Here is a 13,611-nt window from a genome sequence, read left to right as displayed (position 1 = left end):
CTTCTGCATTTTGTACCACAGTAGTATTTTTGTTGTAATCAGTGTTCCTACATTCACATATCATTATCACCCAAAATCTATACTTTACAGTAGGGTTCACCCTTGATTTTGTACATTATATAAGCATTGAAAAATTGTAGCATCACACAGAGTGGTTTCACTACCCTAAATATCCTATGCTCTACCTTTATCCTTCCCTTTCCACTAATCACTAGTTTGGTTTTAGTGTTTCCATATTTTTGTCTTTTCCAAAATGTTATGTAATTGAAATCATACAGTATATAGAATTTCCAAAGTTTCTTCTTTCATGTCAATATGAATTTAAATTTTCTCCATGTCTTTTCATGAGTCAAAAACTTTTAGTTCTCAATTATACTCTTATCTAGGTGCAGCTCAATTTATCTACTCACCTACAAAGGGTATCTTGATTTCTTCCATTTTTAAATTTTTTTTCTTATTGTTGAGTTTTAAGAGTTCTTTATATGTGTTAAATAAGAGTTCTTTTTCAGATGTGTTCTTTGCAAACACTTTCACAGTTTGTCACTTTTCTCAATACTATCTTATATTTTCTTCTATGAAACATAAGTTTTTAATTTTAATGATTGATGGATCAACTTAATTTTTAAATGTTGAACCAGTCTGTCATGCTTAAGACAAATCACCCTTGGTTATAATGAATATTCCTTTTTTCTTGTAATTTTTTTTGTTTGATTTTGGTGTTAGGGTAATGTTGCCCTCAGTATATTAAGAAGTATTCCCTCTGCTTCTATCTTTTAGAAGAGATTGTACTGAATTGGTGTAATTTCTTCCTTTGATGATGTTTGAGAGAGTTCCACAGTGAACTCAACTTGGTGCCTCTATTTGGAAGATTATTTTTTAGTTTTTAATAATTAAATGCCTTTATCAGTTAAAACATAGATTGTTTATATTGTCTTTGATGGGAGTTTTGGGAAAATGGTTTCGTTGAAGGAATTGATCCATTACAACGAAGTTATCTAATTTTAGGTCTTAGAATTCATAATATTCCTTTTAGTGTCTATAGGACTTGAAGGAGGATCCCCTCTTTGATTTCTTATATTTATAATTTGTGTCTTCTATCTCTTTTAACCTGGCTAAAGGACTATTGATTTTATTGATTGTTTTTGAAAGAACCAGCTTTTGAGTTAACCTATTTTTAAAAAAATTTGGGATCCCTGAAGAAATAACAGAGCAAAGCATATATAAAATCACCAATCAATCCTAGCAACTCAAGAGGCTGGGGCAGGAGGATTGCAAATCCAAGGCTAGCCTCAGCAATTTAATGAAACTCTAAGCAACTTAGTGAATCCCTGTCTCAAAATTAAAAAAAAAAAAAAAAAGGAGAATTAGGGATGTAACTCAGTAGTAGTAGAGCACCTCTGATTTGAATCCTTAGTTTAAAAAAAAATCAGTTAAGCAGTCTTCCATTTGTAGAAAATGAAATATTTGAATTAACATATGGTGGCAGGGATTGTTGAAGAAGGTAATTCTAAGGTCAATTTGCAGAAATAAATGAAAAAGGGACGATGATAAAGTCAGGGATTCCTGTGAGAATGATTTTCTCATTGTCTAAATAGCTTGGTTTCTGCACTAAAAAGCAGCTTTGGGAAAAGAAAGGTAGAAACAAACATCTGAGTCATTGCAGCTCATTTCAACATGAATTTATTAAATCCTAACTAAAATAATTCTCTCCTGTGTTAGAGATAATCTGTGGACAAAAGGAATATGTAACTAGGGAAATGACCTGGACAGGGCTAATCCTGATAGGTGCCAATTTAAGAATTCATGTGCTTTATGTTATGGCAGGAAAAACTAATAATTCTGATGACTAGAGCACAGAGGTAAGATAACATACAGAATCAAGATGATTACAAATTTTCAAGCCTGGGATACTTAATCCTGGGAAAATGAGAATGTCTGTCATTATTTTCATAATCTAACAATGCTACTAATTCTTGTGTTAAACCTAAAATTCGGAAAACCCTGCCCACTGAGAAATACCTGGATGTTACAAAGTATGTAACAGACATACTTAATAACATTTCTTAGCTTATATCAACTCAAGGAGATAAGGCATGGAAGTTTAAAAGAAATGATGGAGTAATTAAAATGTGTTACTATATATCTACTATAATTCCAGAAAAATAAGAAAAAAAGGAGATGTAACATTTGAAAAAGTGATGGCTACAAATTTTCCAAAATTAATGGAAAATATGAATTCTTTTACACCTTTATTAGAGGGTTTAAAAGAGGCAATTAGTGCATTTTTTTTCTAATTTTCATACACTCTCCCATTTTCTCATTATTAAATATTTTTACTTTGTCAGTGCATAAAATCTCGATATTGTTATCCTTATTATAATTGGAATGTAAATAAAATCAACTACATAAATGTGCTTCATAAAATATAAAGCAATATATTTTTTTCAGTTCCTTTATCCCTTTTTTCAAATCTTGCTTTTTAATTTCTCCCTTATTCAAAGCATAATTGGGTTTTAGAAAGATCATAGCAGATACTCCATATTTAGCATATAAACTCTTTTCTGTTATTGCCAATCATTAAGTTCTTTGTTCACTCATACATATTTCTATACATAAGATAAAAACTGGCATTTCTGGAATCAATTACAATTAGTACTAATACTGTTGTCTTACCTAAAGAATAAATGCAAAATGGCACTCAATTTTATGTTATTACCCATCCTCAAAAACCATAGCTAATAATTACCAAATATTGATGGCTTCACTGATTTTCTTTTGAACAGTAAGAAAATGTTAGATATTCCATTTCTTTTTCTTTAAGTGGTAGAATTTATGTCATTTTTCCAACTGCAGGTGGCACTGAGTGACTTGTCAGTTCTGCTCCTGGTTATTCTTTCTTACCCTGGAATTGTACAGAATACTACACATCATGAATCATGCTGAACAAAAATTATAATAAATATTTCCTTTGAGGGAAAAGTTTCATGTGGGAAACCATTTTCTCTTTTATCTATTGTGCTCCTCAGAGTCCAGCCAGAACCACATCTGTTTAATTTATTTGATATATCTTGGTGTCTAGCATGGTGACGTGAACATATAGACATTTGATAAATGTTACATCATGATAATTGTGGCCATCATTATTAAGGTGGTTATGGAACCTATTCAAAGAATTTGATGCCATGACTTCATGGTAAGATATGTTTTGTCTCTAGATTTCTCCCTTAATAGAGGCCTTGAATATGCTATATTTGTTCAAATAATCAGAGAGACATAGGAAGGAATTAAAGGACAACTGGTCTATGCCCATTATTTTACATGAGATGAATAGGAGAACAGGGAGGTTTGACTTGTTCAATATAGAGTGTGAAGTCAGTTCCAGATATGGGATAAAGAACTAGGTCTTCTGATCCAAGTTTTCCATTATACTGAAACTAAAATTTGCTTTTGCTATTATACAATGGTAATTTACAGCTCTTACTCAAAAAATCATGTTTTAGAATTATGCTTTGGAATTCACAATGGAATACAAAGAATAAAGAAATGAAAATAGTTTGATATGATATGTTTCCTCCTAATTTGGAGATTTTGACAGAGTGGGTGGGCCCACTCCATTTTATCAGGCATTATTGAATAGTTATAAAATCCAGAGCTAAGAAAATACAATTAAGTCTAGTTGGGTAACCAGTTTTAAACCCAACTGAAAAAAAAAAATCCCTGACAATTAAAGTGATGAGAATTGAGAATTTCAGGGATTGTGTTAATATTTAGTATGTGAGGAATTAAAAAAAAAATAGAGGTTTACATCCCTGGTGGGCCTACCAGTGCTGAAAGCAAATCTCCTTTATGTTGATCTGGGTATCAATTTCTGTTGAAGAATTGGGATCTCATAATACAGAATATCATATGTATTCTGACATTAATGATTTTCATCAGCTGAGGCAAAGAGATGCTGTTTGAGATGAAAATTGAACATCCAAAAGCAGGCTTGATGCAAAATGCAGCTACCACAACAAACCTCAAAAGACACTTGTTCATTTGGTTAATTTTGTAGCCAAGAGCTTTATTTCATAATTCTGGAAATGAACCAATTCCCTGTTCCCTCACTACATTTCAACACTGAATAAATACAATGCTGGACTTGGCCCACTGAAAACAACCTGCTATCACTCATGCAGGCAAAGCCAGGGACTCTGAATTGATTTGGTCCTCCTTCTGGGTTGTGGTAGGGAAAATAAACGCATACAATGACTTATGGCTGTTTCTTCAGGTGACTTGCACCTTGGCTGACTTGATTTGTGCTGATGGGACCACCGAGAGACCTTCATCCGCTTCCCAGCAACCAAAGGTCAAGCTATTTTCATGCTTTTCTGTCTCATTTTCCTTCCTTCTGGGATTGGTGCTATTCTTACAGGCTTTATATTATTGTCACACCTACTTTTTAAAAAAACCCATTTTCACTTTTTTATTATTGAAGGTCCTTTTAAAATACAGTATAAACCGTTTTAATTGTTCTACAGAAGAATTCTTGTATCAAGCCTTTTCTTCTCTCTGGTACCAACCTAGCCAAACCACTCCAAAAGTATAAGGCTCTATCTTATTTTGGTCTTGTGTATGATGCTTCATTTGCCTAGAATTTCCATTCTTCTGTGCCTGAATGATTTCTATTACCCTTTAAGACTTAGTGTAACCATCACATCCTCCAGAAAACTTTCCCTGGCACATTCGTTCTGGATTAGGTGCTGCGACATTATTTACTTCCAAAGTAAACACTGCCTTGGCTCACCCCTCCAATCCTCACGCTGTGGTGCTATTGCCATTTTACTGCTCTCAAGTAGCCTGCTACCACCCCAGAAGCCAATTTGGAGCTATCACTGGCTTCTTTTTCCTTCTGTTGCCTATGCCAGGCATAGGGCCTGAGGCATAGTATTACACAACATAGGAAAGTTGAATAAATGGATGGACGTGTAGAATAAGACTCAGGTTGTTAATCAGTTAATTTTAATCATGCAGTTTATATAAAATAATTATGTTGTATAGAGAGAAGAAAATTCTGTTTAGAATCAGAAGACATGAAAGGTAAGACCTAGACAAGAATCAGCTTCCTCTCATTTCACATTACCTCTCTGCCATAAAACTGTACTAAATGATTTCTAATGATAAAAACAATTCTTTCAGAGAGATTACTTTTTTTCCCCACATTCCAAGAGACAAATGACTTGGTACTTTCTAGTCAATTGAACAACTACATTGAACCCAATATGTATTTTCCACACTATATAATGTTCATAGTACTTTTAAAAACATGCTCATAGCTCAAATAATATATAGATATTCATATAGATAAATTTTCTTACCTTAACAAAACCTATTTGGCAGAGATCACAAGTTCGTGTGCTAATATATACAGAGGAAGTGACAACTCAAGATGGTCACGGAGAGGAGTGCTGTAAGAAGGAAGTTCACAATTTAAGGGCCAAGGACCAGCAAAGAGTCATAGAATTTTAAAACTGAATGGGTTCTTAGTCTCCAATTTCCTTTGATTTAGAACAGAGTCAGTTGAAGTTTAATGGATTGCAGACCAAAGAATTCATGGAGTTCTGCCTAGAATTCAGGATTTTCAGTTTGGTCTTCTTCCTACTATAACATCTGACCTCTTTCGTGACAAACCAAAGCTACCAGCCAGTAGTGGTAAGACACCTGTAAAGCCGAGAGTAGAACAACAATAACAAAAGATCAAGTCAAATATCTTAAGAAACACATAACTCAAAAGTCCAGCTAGATATCTTAGAAAAAAAATTCAGATATTCCTAATGATACATGAAGTAAATATTTACTTCTTTATTTTTCTGTTCAATGTTACCTTTTTTGAATAAGAAAAAAAAATTTCCTCAATGAACTATTTCTTCCAGACTTTCATAGTTGGTAGCTTAAATGGAACCTCTTTTTTCAGGAGCAATCTTATTGCTAATTTGTGTATTTCTACATTTATTGCCCTTGAAGATTTGACATTCTTTGTATAATAAACATTACAAAGTAGATAACAGAATATTCTCCTGTATAACCTTTCGAAGCTCTGAGATATGACTTGTTAAAGATTTCATCTATCTTATGATAAAATGTTTATACTGTATTTTAGTTAAATATTTGCAGAAGACGTTTTTCTGTCTCTGACAGTGTGAATCTTTGCTTTTACCTGCTAAGATCACTTCTGAGCTATTTAAACCTCATTTCCAATCCCTTCAAATGCATGGTTATTGCTAGACTTTTGGCAGGCCCTGTTCCACATAGCTTCCAGGGCCTTGAGCATGTGAAGCAAGTTCTCTATCAGCTGAGCTATATCCCCAGCCCTGAACATGACATCTATTTTTTTAAATATCTTTATTTATTTTTTTTAAAAATATATTTATTTATTTGTATGTGGTGCTGAGGATCGAACCCAATGCCTCATACATGCAAGACAAGCACTCTACTACTGAGCTAAAACCCAAGCCCAATGACATCTATTTTATGGATGTGTGCTGGCTTTGAAAATGGATATCTTTGGATTTGAAAATTAACATCATCTCATGTTATCTTGGTAATCTAACTTAATGCTTCTAAGAAACATTTATTCATTGCTGAGACAATTTACACCTATTGCATTTGACTGTTGTAAGGCTAATACAGATATATGTAATATTCTTAGAGTTCATGGTGCTTAGTAACTTCTCTATAAGTATTAGATATTATCATTGTTATTATTTATTCCAAAGCATTCATTCTGCATAATCATTCCTATGTATTTTTTTCTATTGAACTTTTTATATGATTTTCCAATATTTTGAAGACTGGAAACAGTTGTTTTTTGTTCTAAGTCTCTTTCAAAATTGCTGTGACTACTGGGTCTTTTATTGGTCAATTGATGATAAAAATATATTTGTTTTTTCCTAACTCTGAGCACAGTGACTGATAGATGGATGGATGTCAGTGCTACTAACTCTACTCTGTACCATTAGATTTCACCATCTCTCTTGAGGAAGGACTTAAAGTTTGTACTTCTTGCTGTCCCGGCTTCTAGCATGTAATCTGGCACTCAGACAAAAAGAAAGGGGAAGGGGAAATTAGGAAAGAAACACTAAAGAGTTACCTCCTAGCATCTCCAATTTTTTTTTTACTATGAATTCTAAGAAACATTGATAGTGCTACATGAACGTTTCCCTATAATCAAAATACCAAGAAATTATGATCATCATCTGATAGTTTCCAGGTTATCATGATGATTCCTCATTTCATAAAAGTAATATGTATTCAGTACTTTAAATTAAGGTGCCAACTGAAACTTTTAAAAGTGTGTCAAAACAGATGTTGCTTTGTCATACCTTTTGTGCATTTTTTTTTATTCATTCAACCTAAAATTATTGACCCCCTACTATAGGGCATGCAATATGCTAGGTGCTGGGGATGTAAACACAAAATATGATCTCTGCCTTCCGGTAGATTATGACTTAATGAGATAGAATGACTAATAGTAAATCGTGATATAACACAGCAAGTGTGCAATTCAAAGGCTCTAAATTAGCATGCATCCTGAGAATAAGGTAACTAACACAATGAAGCACTAAGCAATTATTCTAACACCAGTTCATTTTTTTTTGCCATAATGATGAATTTATAAATCACTTTTAATGAAATTTTATTTCATTTTTTTCACATTGGAGGCTTTTAAGAAGTCTTGGAAACATTCTTTATGCCTTCCCTTGACTAGTGAACATATTTTCTTTCTAATTCAAATCTGTTTTTTATCAGTTCTGTTCTTTCAAAATTGGATTGTAAGGTCATAGCCAAGGGCGAAGGCAGTGTATGATAAGATCATTGGGGTAGTGAATATATCAGAAGTTACTCTATAGGTGCAATGACAAATCCTATTCAAATTTGCTTATACAAGAAAGATGAGGTTTAGTCCTTCAAGGAAGGAGGTCTACTGCTGGTAGAGGATTTGGATGCCAAGATAGTGAATTCTGTCACTGTCTCACATGCCTAGTATTTCTATATCAATTTCATTGTCCTTGACAAATGTACACCACAACACTAAATATTGGCCATTTGATAGTTTCCAGGCTATCATGATGGAGCAAGGGACCCTTCTATCATTTCCACTACAAAAATACAAAGCTACAAAGCGAAACAAAACAAAAACATAGCAGGTCATCTGTGACCAGGAACAATAAAATGTGTAACCAGAAACAGAGTCTAAAAGATGCTTAAAAGATGATTTTGTGGGGCTGGAGTTGTGGCTCAGTGGTAGAGCACTTGGCCTGTAATGTGTGAGGCCCTGGATTCAATCCTCAGCACCACATATAAATAAATTAAATAAAAGATCCATTGGCAACTAAAAATTATTAAAAAGAAAAAAGAAATAAAGCTGATTTGGGCTCTTGTTCAAACATGGAGTGAAGGGAGAGGAAAAAAGAATGCATCATAGAGGCAGCAGAATGGGTGGTAGGTCAAACAGAACCCCCACCACATACGTATCCTGACATTCAGCTAATGTTTATCTGGTGTCTACTACTTGCAAAGCACTAGATTTGGTGCTACAATCTGATAAGTCAGAATCATTTTAATCACAGAATCTGTAAATTCTCTATGGAGAACAAGAACAGCTGCCCTGTTTTAGGTGAATTGCACTTGTCAGATTTCTGAACCCGAGCACAGCCAGCTATCATCAGTCAGAAAATCAGAGCCACTGTATTCTAATAATAAAAGCTTTCATTAAGAAATTAGGCTTCTTGTGGGCGTTTCAGAGAGCTTTAGAAGGAAGGTCTGAGTGTTTCTGTGGAAAAATCAAGGCACTGAAGCTGCAAATCAGGAGAGTTGGTAAGTATCTCTGTTACCTGCAGCAGTGCCATGCATGATTCTCCTGTATTCACTGAAAAGCAGTCGCCTCCCATCTCTGCCTACAAGCTATGCTGCAACCACATTGAGAGAAGAATGGCTTTAAAAGTCTTCTGCTGTTCAAATCTCAAGTGACATTCTCTTCAGTGGAGGAAATTCTACCCAGAACACAATAGGGAAGGGGAGTCTGGAGAGTGTAATGTCTTACCTCTTAGAAGGGTGTGGTTATGAGTTTGTAATAGACCGTCTAGCCCAGCAAGCTCACTGTGTTTCAGATGAAAGCACATTGGCCAACATTTTCTCAGTGATCCACTCTTGTCAGTCTCTGTGCTCAGCATTTCATATTTTCAAATTGATGCTTTTCAGCGGTCCTAGTGGTGGTTTATGAGGCACAGGGAACAGTGCAGGAATGGGAAGGGATTTTGTTTTTTACATTAAGGAAAACAAAAGATAAAAGAAAGAAGCAACCCCTGCATTCACAGTTACGGTAACAGTGATGTGGAGGTTCAAATGGAAACCCATGTGATCAGACGACCTGATTTCTGAACTGCACACAATGTTGCCCCTCTAATCTATTCCTTCTATGTGCTTGCTGGTTAGGGGAAGGGAGCCAAAGCCAGATTATTTTCTCATGTAGTTTCCATGTAGGTGGTTCTATAATTCCAATGGTGCTTTGAAAGTGTCAGTTGAGGAAATTTAGGAAATGTATGAGACTTAAAGTCTAAAATATAGATAGACTCTCAAATCAGCAATTTTTTGAAAGAACTGAATAAAAACATGTATACTATGAATAGATAGGATTCCTTCTCCAAAATTATTTGAACTGCAAAAAAGTAGTATTTTGAAATGGCTTATTGGTAGGATTAATCTTTTAAAAAATGGGAAATAAACACTTCACTGGAAAACTTGAAGAAAAATCTATAGTATTGTAAATTTAACTTGTTGTGAAATTATGTTTAAATGGAGAAAGAGGCTAGTGTGGTGAAAATGAAGGATATTTATAAGGGGATATAAGACAGAAAACTAACTAGAAAAAGTGTGCAGGTAATGATGAGAATTATTATGGTTTGGATATGAGGTATCTCCCCCAAAATCCTGTGTTAATTCAGAAATGCTCAGAGATAAAATGATTAGGTTGAGAGAACCATAACCTAATCCATCCATCCTAGTTTGAATAGGCTGGGTGGGAATTGTAGGTAGGTGGGCTGTGGCTCAGGGAGTAGGTCACTTGCCCTGGAAGGGTTCATCTTCTCTGTGACACTTTCCCCCTTCCCTCTGAGACTTCCTGGCTCCCATGGATAGAACAGGGCCCCTCTACCACACCCTTCTGCCATAATGTTCTGCCTTATTCTGGACCCAGGACAATGGACTCAGTTGAATAGGGACTATCAGGTATTTTGGTCACAGTAACACACACACACACACACACACACACACACACACACACTGAGTAGTACAATGATTTTTAGAAAGAAAAGAGTAAGCGAATGAGAGGGGAAAAGGAAGAGGGAGAGGGAGAAATAGATTGACTGACTATATTTGAAAGATCTGAGTAACATATTTTGGACCTTGGGGTTGGGCGAAGGCAGTGTTCAAAGGGCTTAAGTGGAGAAATCTTCCACCCCACTGAGGTCCTTCTCTATGCTTTTATACTGACTAATCTCTGCTTGCTAACTTGATTACTAACTTCTTCACTTTGAGGAATGGAATTTATTATATAGTAGAAATGATTTTTTGATTACTGGAAAGAAATGTTGCAATATAAATATATGTATCTGAAATTTGCTTTATAAATGTATTTCTAATACATTTTTAAATTAGACTCACAATTTTAACAGGAATTTTTACCACATAACATTTTGCATACAGAGAATTGAGAGTCAAATGCTAGGCTACTAAGATAACTCCACTAGCACTCCATGTATGTCATGGTCTCCAGATAGGACCTGTATTTGAATCCAGGTGCAGATGAGAAAATTGTGCCAAGTATGTGCCACTTAGAGTTAGAATGTTCTGTTTTGGGTTTCTCTACTTGTACAAGGAGTTGTAATGAGGCTAACCTATTCCTTGTCAGTAAAGGTTTAAGAGGGTGGATTTAAGAAATGAAATTATTATTTTTTGATTCATGAGGAATATACAACAAACTATGATGAAATGGTATTTTTTTAAACCCTTCTGGTCAAATTGACTAGAATTTGTATATCCTTACAATAAAATCTTCAAATGTGAGTTAAAACAGAGTAATGCTAATTCAAAACATGTTTTTACTTCAAATTTTGAGAAGAAAAATGAATGGTACTTTTAGAATCTATAGGTTACTATTAGTAGTTTATACTCAAGTCAGTTGAACTCTTCAGTGTTCTCAAAGGAAACAATCTCTAGCTTCTCCCAGATATTTTTTCCCCCAAGTCTTTGAGAGTCTTTCTAATCAACTGGTGAAGGCTACATCAGGCCAAACTGTCATCATTCTGTCACCCTCTAACCACTAAAATCCAAGAGTAAAGCTCTTGCTGAGGTTACTTTGGAAAAAAGACACAAAATTGTACCAACCCTTCAGCAAATAAGCATCCTGGCCAGCAGTTAGGCAGCATGTATTCATTGAAAAGCAATGCACCTCCTAACCCCTCTGCTTGTCTTCTCCTGGGTTGGCTGCTTCATTGTCACTGGGAAAATGCAAAATATAAATAAATAGGAAGAGCCAGGTAGCAAGGGAATTTGGTAAAACAATCTTTCATTTCTTGAAGTCTGTGTGAAGATAATGCCAAAATCAAAATCCAAAGTGTTAGATGGAATAAACCTAGTCTCTAGATATTTGGCTGTACAAACCCAAAGCCACTAGCCTTCTAGCGCAGTATGGTATGATGGACAGCTCGTGGAGATGGCTGGGATGAAAATAGCAGGCATGTAGATCATGGCTGAGGTGAGTGAACAGAAATTTTTGTATCCCTGGAGAAAGAGTGTGCAGAGAAGAGAAACGATATTTTTGGCACTCATGAAAGTTTCTCAATTCAGCATATCATATTGAATAAAGGATAATGTGCGTTTGGCAATAGAAATGAAACTTAATGATTCATTAGTTGAGATAAATGTGATTCTTCTTGAAAGAAATTCTGCCTCAGGTTTCAGACATGAGTAATTATGCCAAGAAGCAACTTATTTAATTATAAGTCAGATGGGGATGAGTCTGAAGAGTGGAAAAGGGAAAAATAGGAGAGTCTCAGATAGGAGAGTCTCAGTCCCTTTTAGGTAAGGGTTATAAATTGTTAGTGTTTGAAACTAACAGTTTACAAACATGTTATTTATGGTCCTGCTCGAATGAGTACTATTTTATCTGAATTAGTGTTCTCATCAATAAATCATCTACCAGTCAATTCCAAAATGAAAAGAAAAATACACAAAAACAGACTATGAAAATTTCCTTCAGGCTTTAAATTTGAACACCTAACATGAATGAAAAGAAAAATACACAAAAACAGACTATAAAAATTTCCTTCAGGCTTTAAATTTTAACACCTAACATGTTGAGTGACAAACAAGGCAGATACATAGGAAACTTAAATGGGATCAGAAGCTCCTGGTTATGGCATCCTAGAAGCTTTCATTATGAGATTTATTTTACATATGCTAAAATGTCTTCAAAATGAGAAATTCATGATGGGAAAACATCGTATGTGGTATAAACTTGGGGCCAGAAAGACATACTATCTATACATGGTACAGAAAGGTAAGGAGGAAGAAGGGAGGGCGTGTGAGAGACAAGAAAGCAATTATTAATATATGAGTTACTACTAATAATGTAGAAACATGTTATTTTGGAAACTCAATATATGCAAAAATGATTTATAATCCTGAAGATTCCAAAGATAGATAGATAGATTGATTTAGAGAGTTGGAAAACAAAGAAAATGAGAGAGGTGTCTCTGGGGAATGAAGTGAAGGTAAAGGAAGAATGCTGTACTGCAATGTGGTATTACAAACGTTTTAATGGAGGCAGTGTTCTGGTCAAATTGTGGACACAGAACTACTCTGACAATGGTAATCAGGGTATATATAATAATGGGTAGAATATTGTACTCTATATAAACCGAATTAGAATGGACATAGTCAAAAATTCCTATAGATTATATCTAGCATAACTGTTCAACTGGATTTTTACTTCCAATAACAAAAAAAGATGTTCAAACATGAAGTGTATTTTCAATTAACTTACCTAAGTTTTGGTGCAATTCTTGGTGTGCCAGTGGGCTTTTGCCTTTTCTCCTCTACCCAATGAGCTATAATGCAAAACAAATAATGAGAGTAATAATATTATAGAGATGAACTTAACATTTGTTTCTTTTTTCTGGACATGGTGGTGCACACCTGCAATCCCAGCTACTCAGGAGGCCGAAGCAAGAAGATCACAAGTTCAAGGTCAACCTCATCAATTTAATGAGACCCCATCACACAAAAAATTATATATTACACACACACACACACACACACACACACACACACGTACCAGTGAACTACACCTTCAGCCCTTTATATATACTAAAACAAATACTAAAATCCAACCTCAAAATATAAAACAAAAAGTAATTTCCATCTTTCCCCTTAATATTAAACACTATTTAAAATTTATTTTATTTTTTCTATTTATGATAAAATATAGCATAAAATTTACCATACTAATCATTTTAAGTATATATTTTGTGGTACTAAATACATTAATAATGTTGTACAGCACCACCACTG

General features: G+C 34.6%; 1 long non-coding RNA gene across 1 annotated transcript; it reads right to left on the bottom strand.

Annotated features, from left to right (window-relative positions):
* Positions 1-5,359: 5,359 nt before the first annotated feature.
* Positions 5,360-13,150, bottom strand: LOC143381607 (uncharacterized). The gene is made up of 3 exons (XR_013088827.2): positions 13,085-13,150; positions 11,425-11,537; positions 5,360-5,447 (listed from the first exon to the last, which is right to left on the bottom strand). It is a non-coding gene; the product is annotated as an uncharacterized LOC143381607 (long non-coding RNA).
* Between the last annotated feature and the right edge of the window lie 461 nt (positions 13,151-13,611).

The sequence above is a fragment of the Callospermophilus lateralis genome, chromosome 1 (genome assembly GCF_048772815.1).
Source record: "Callospermophilus lateralis isolate mCalLat2 chromosome 1, mCalLat2.hap1, whole genome shotgun sequence".
NCBI lineage: Eukaryota > Metazoa > Chordata > Mammalia > Rodentia > Sciuridae > Callospermophilus > Callospermophilus lateralis.
This window is presented reverse-complemented; position numbering and strand designations above follow the sequence as displayed.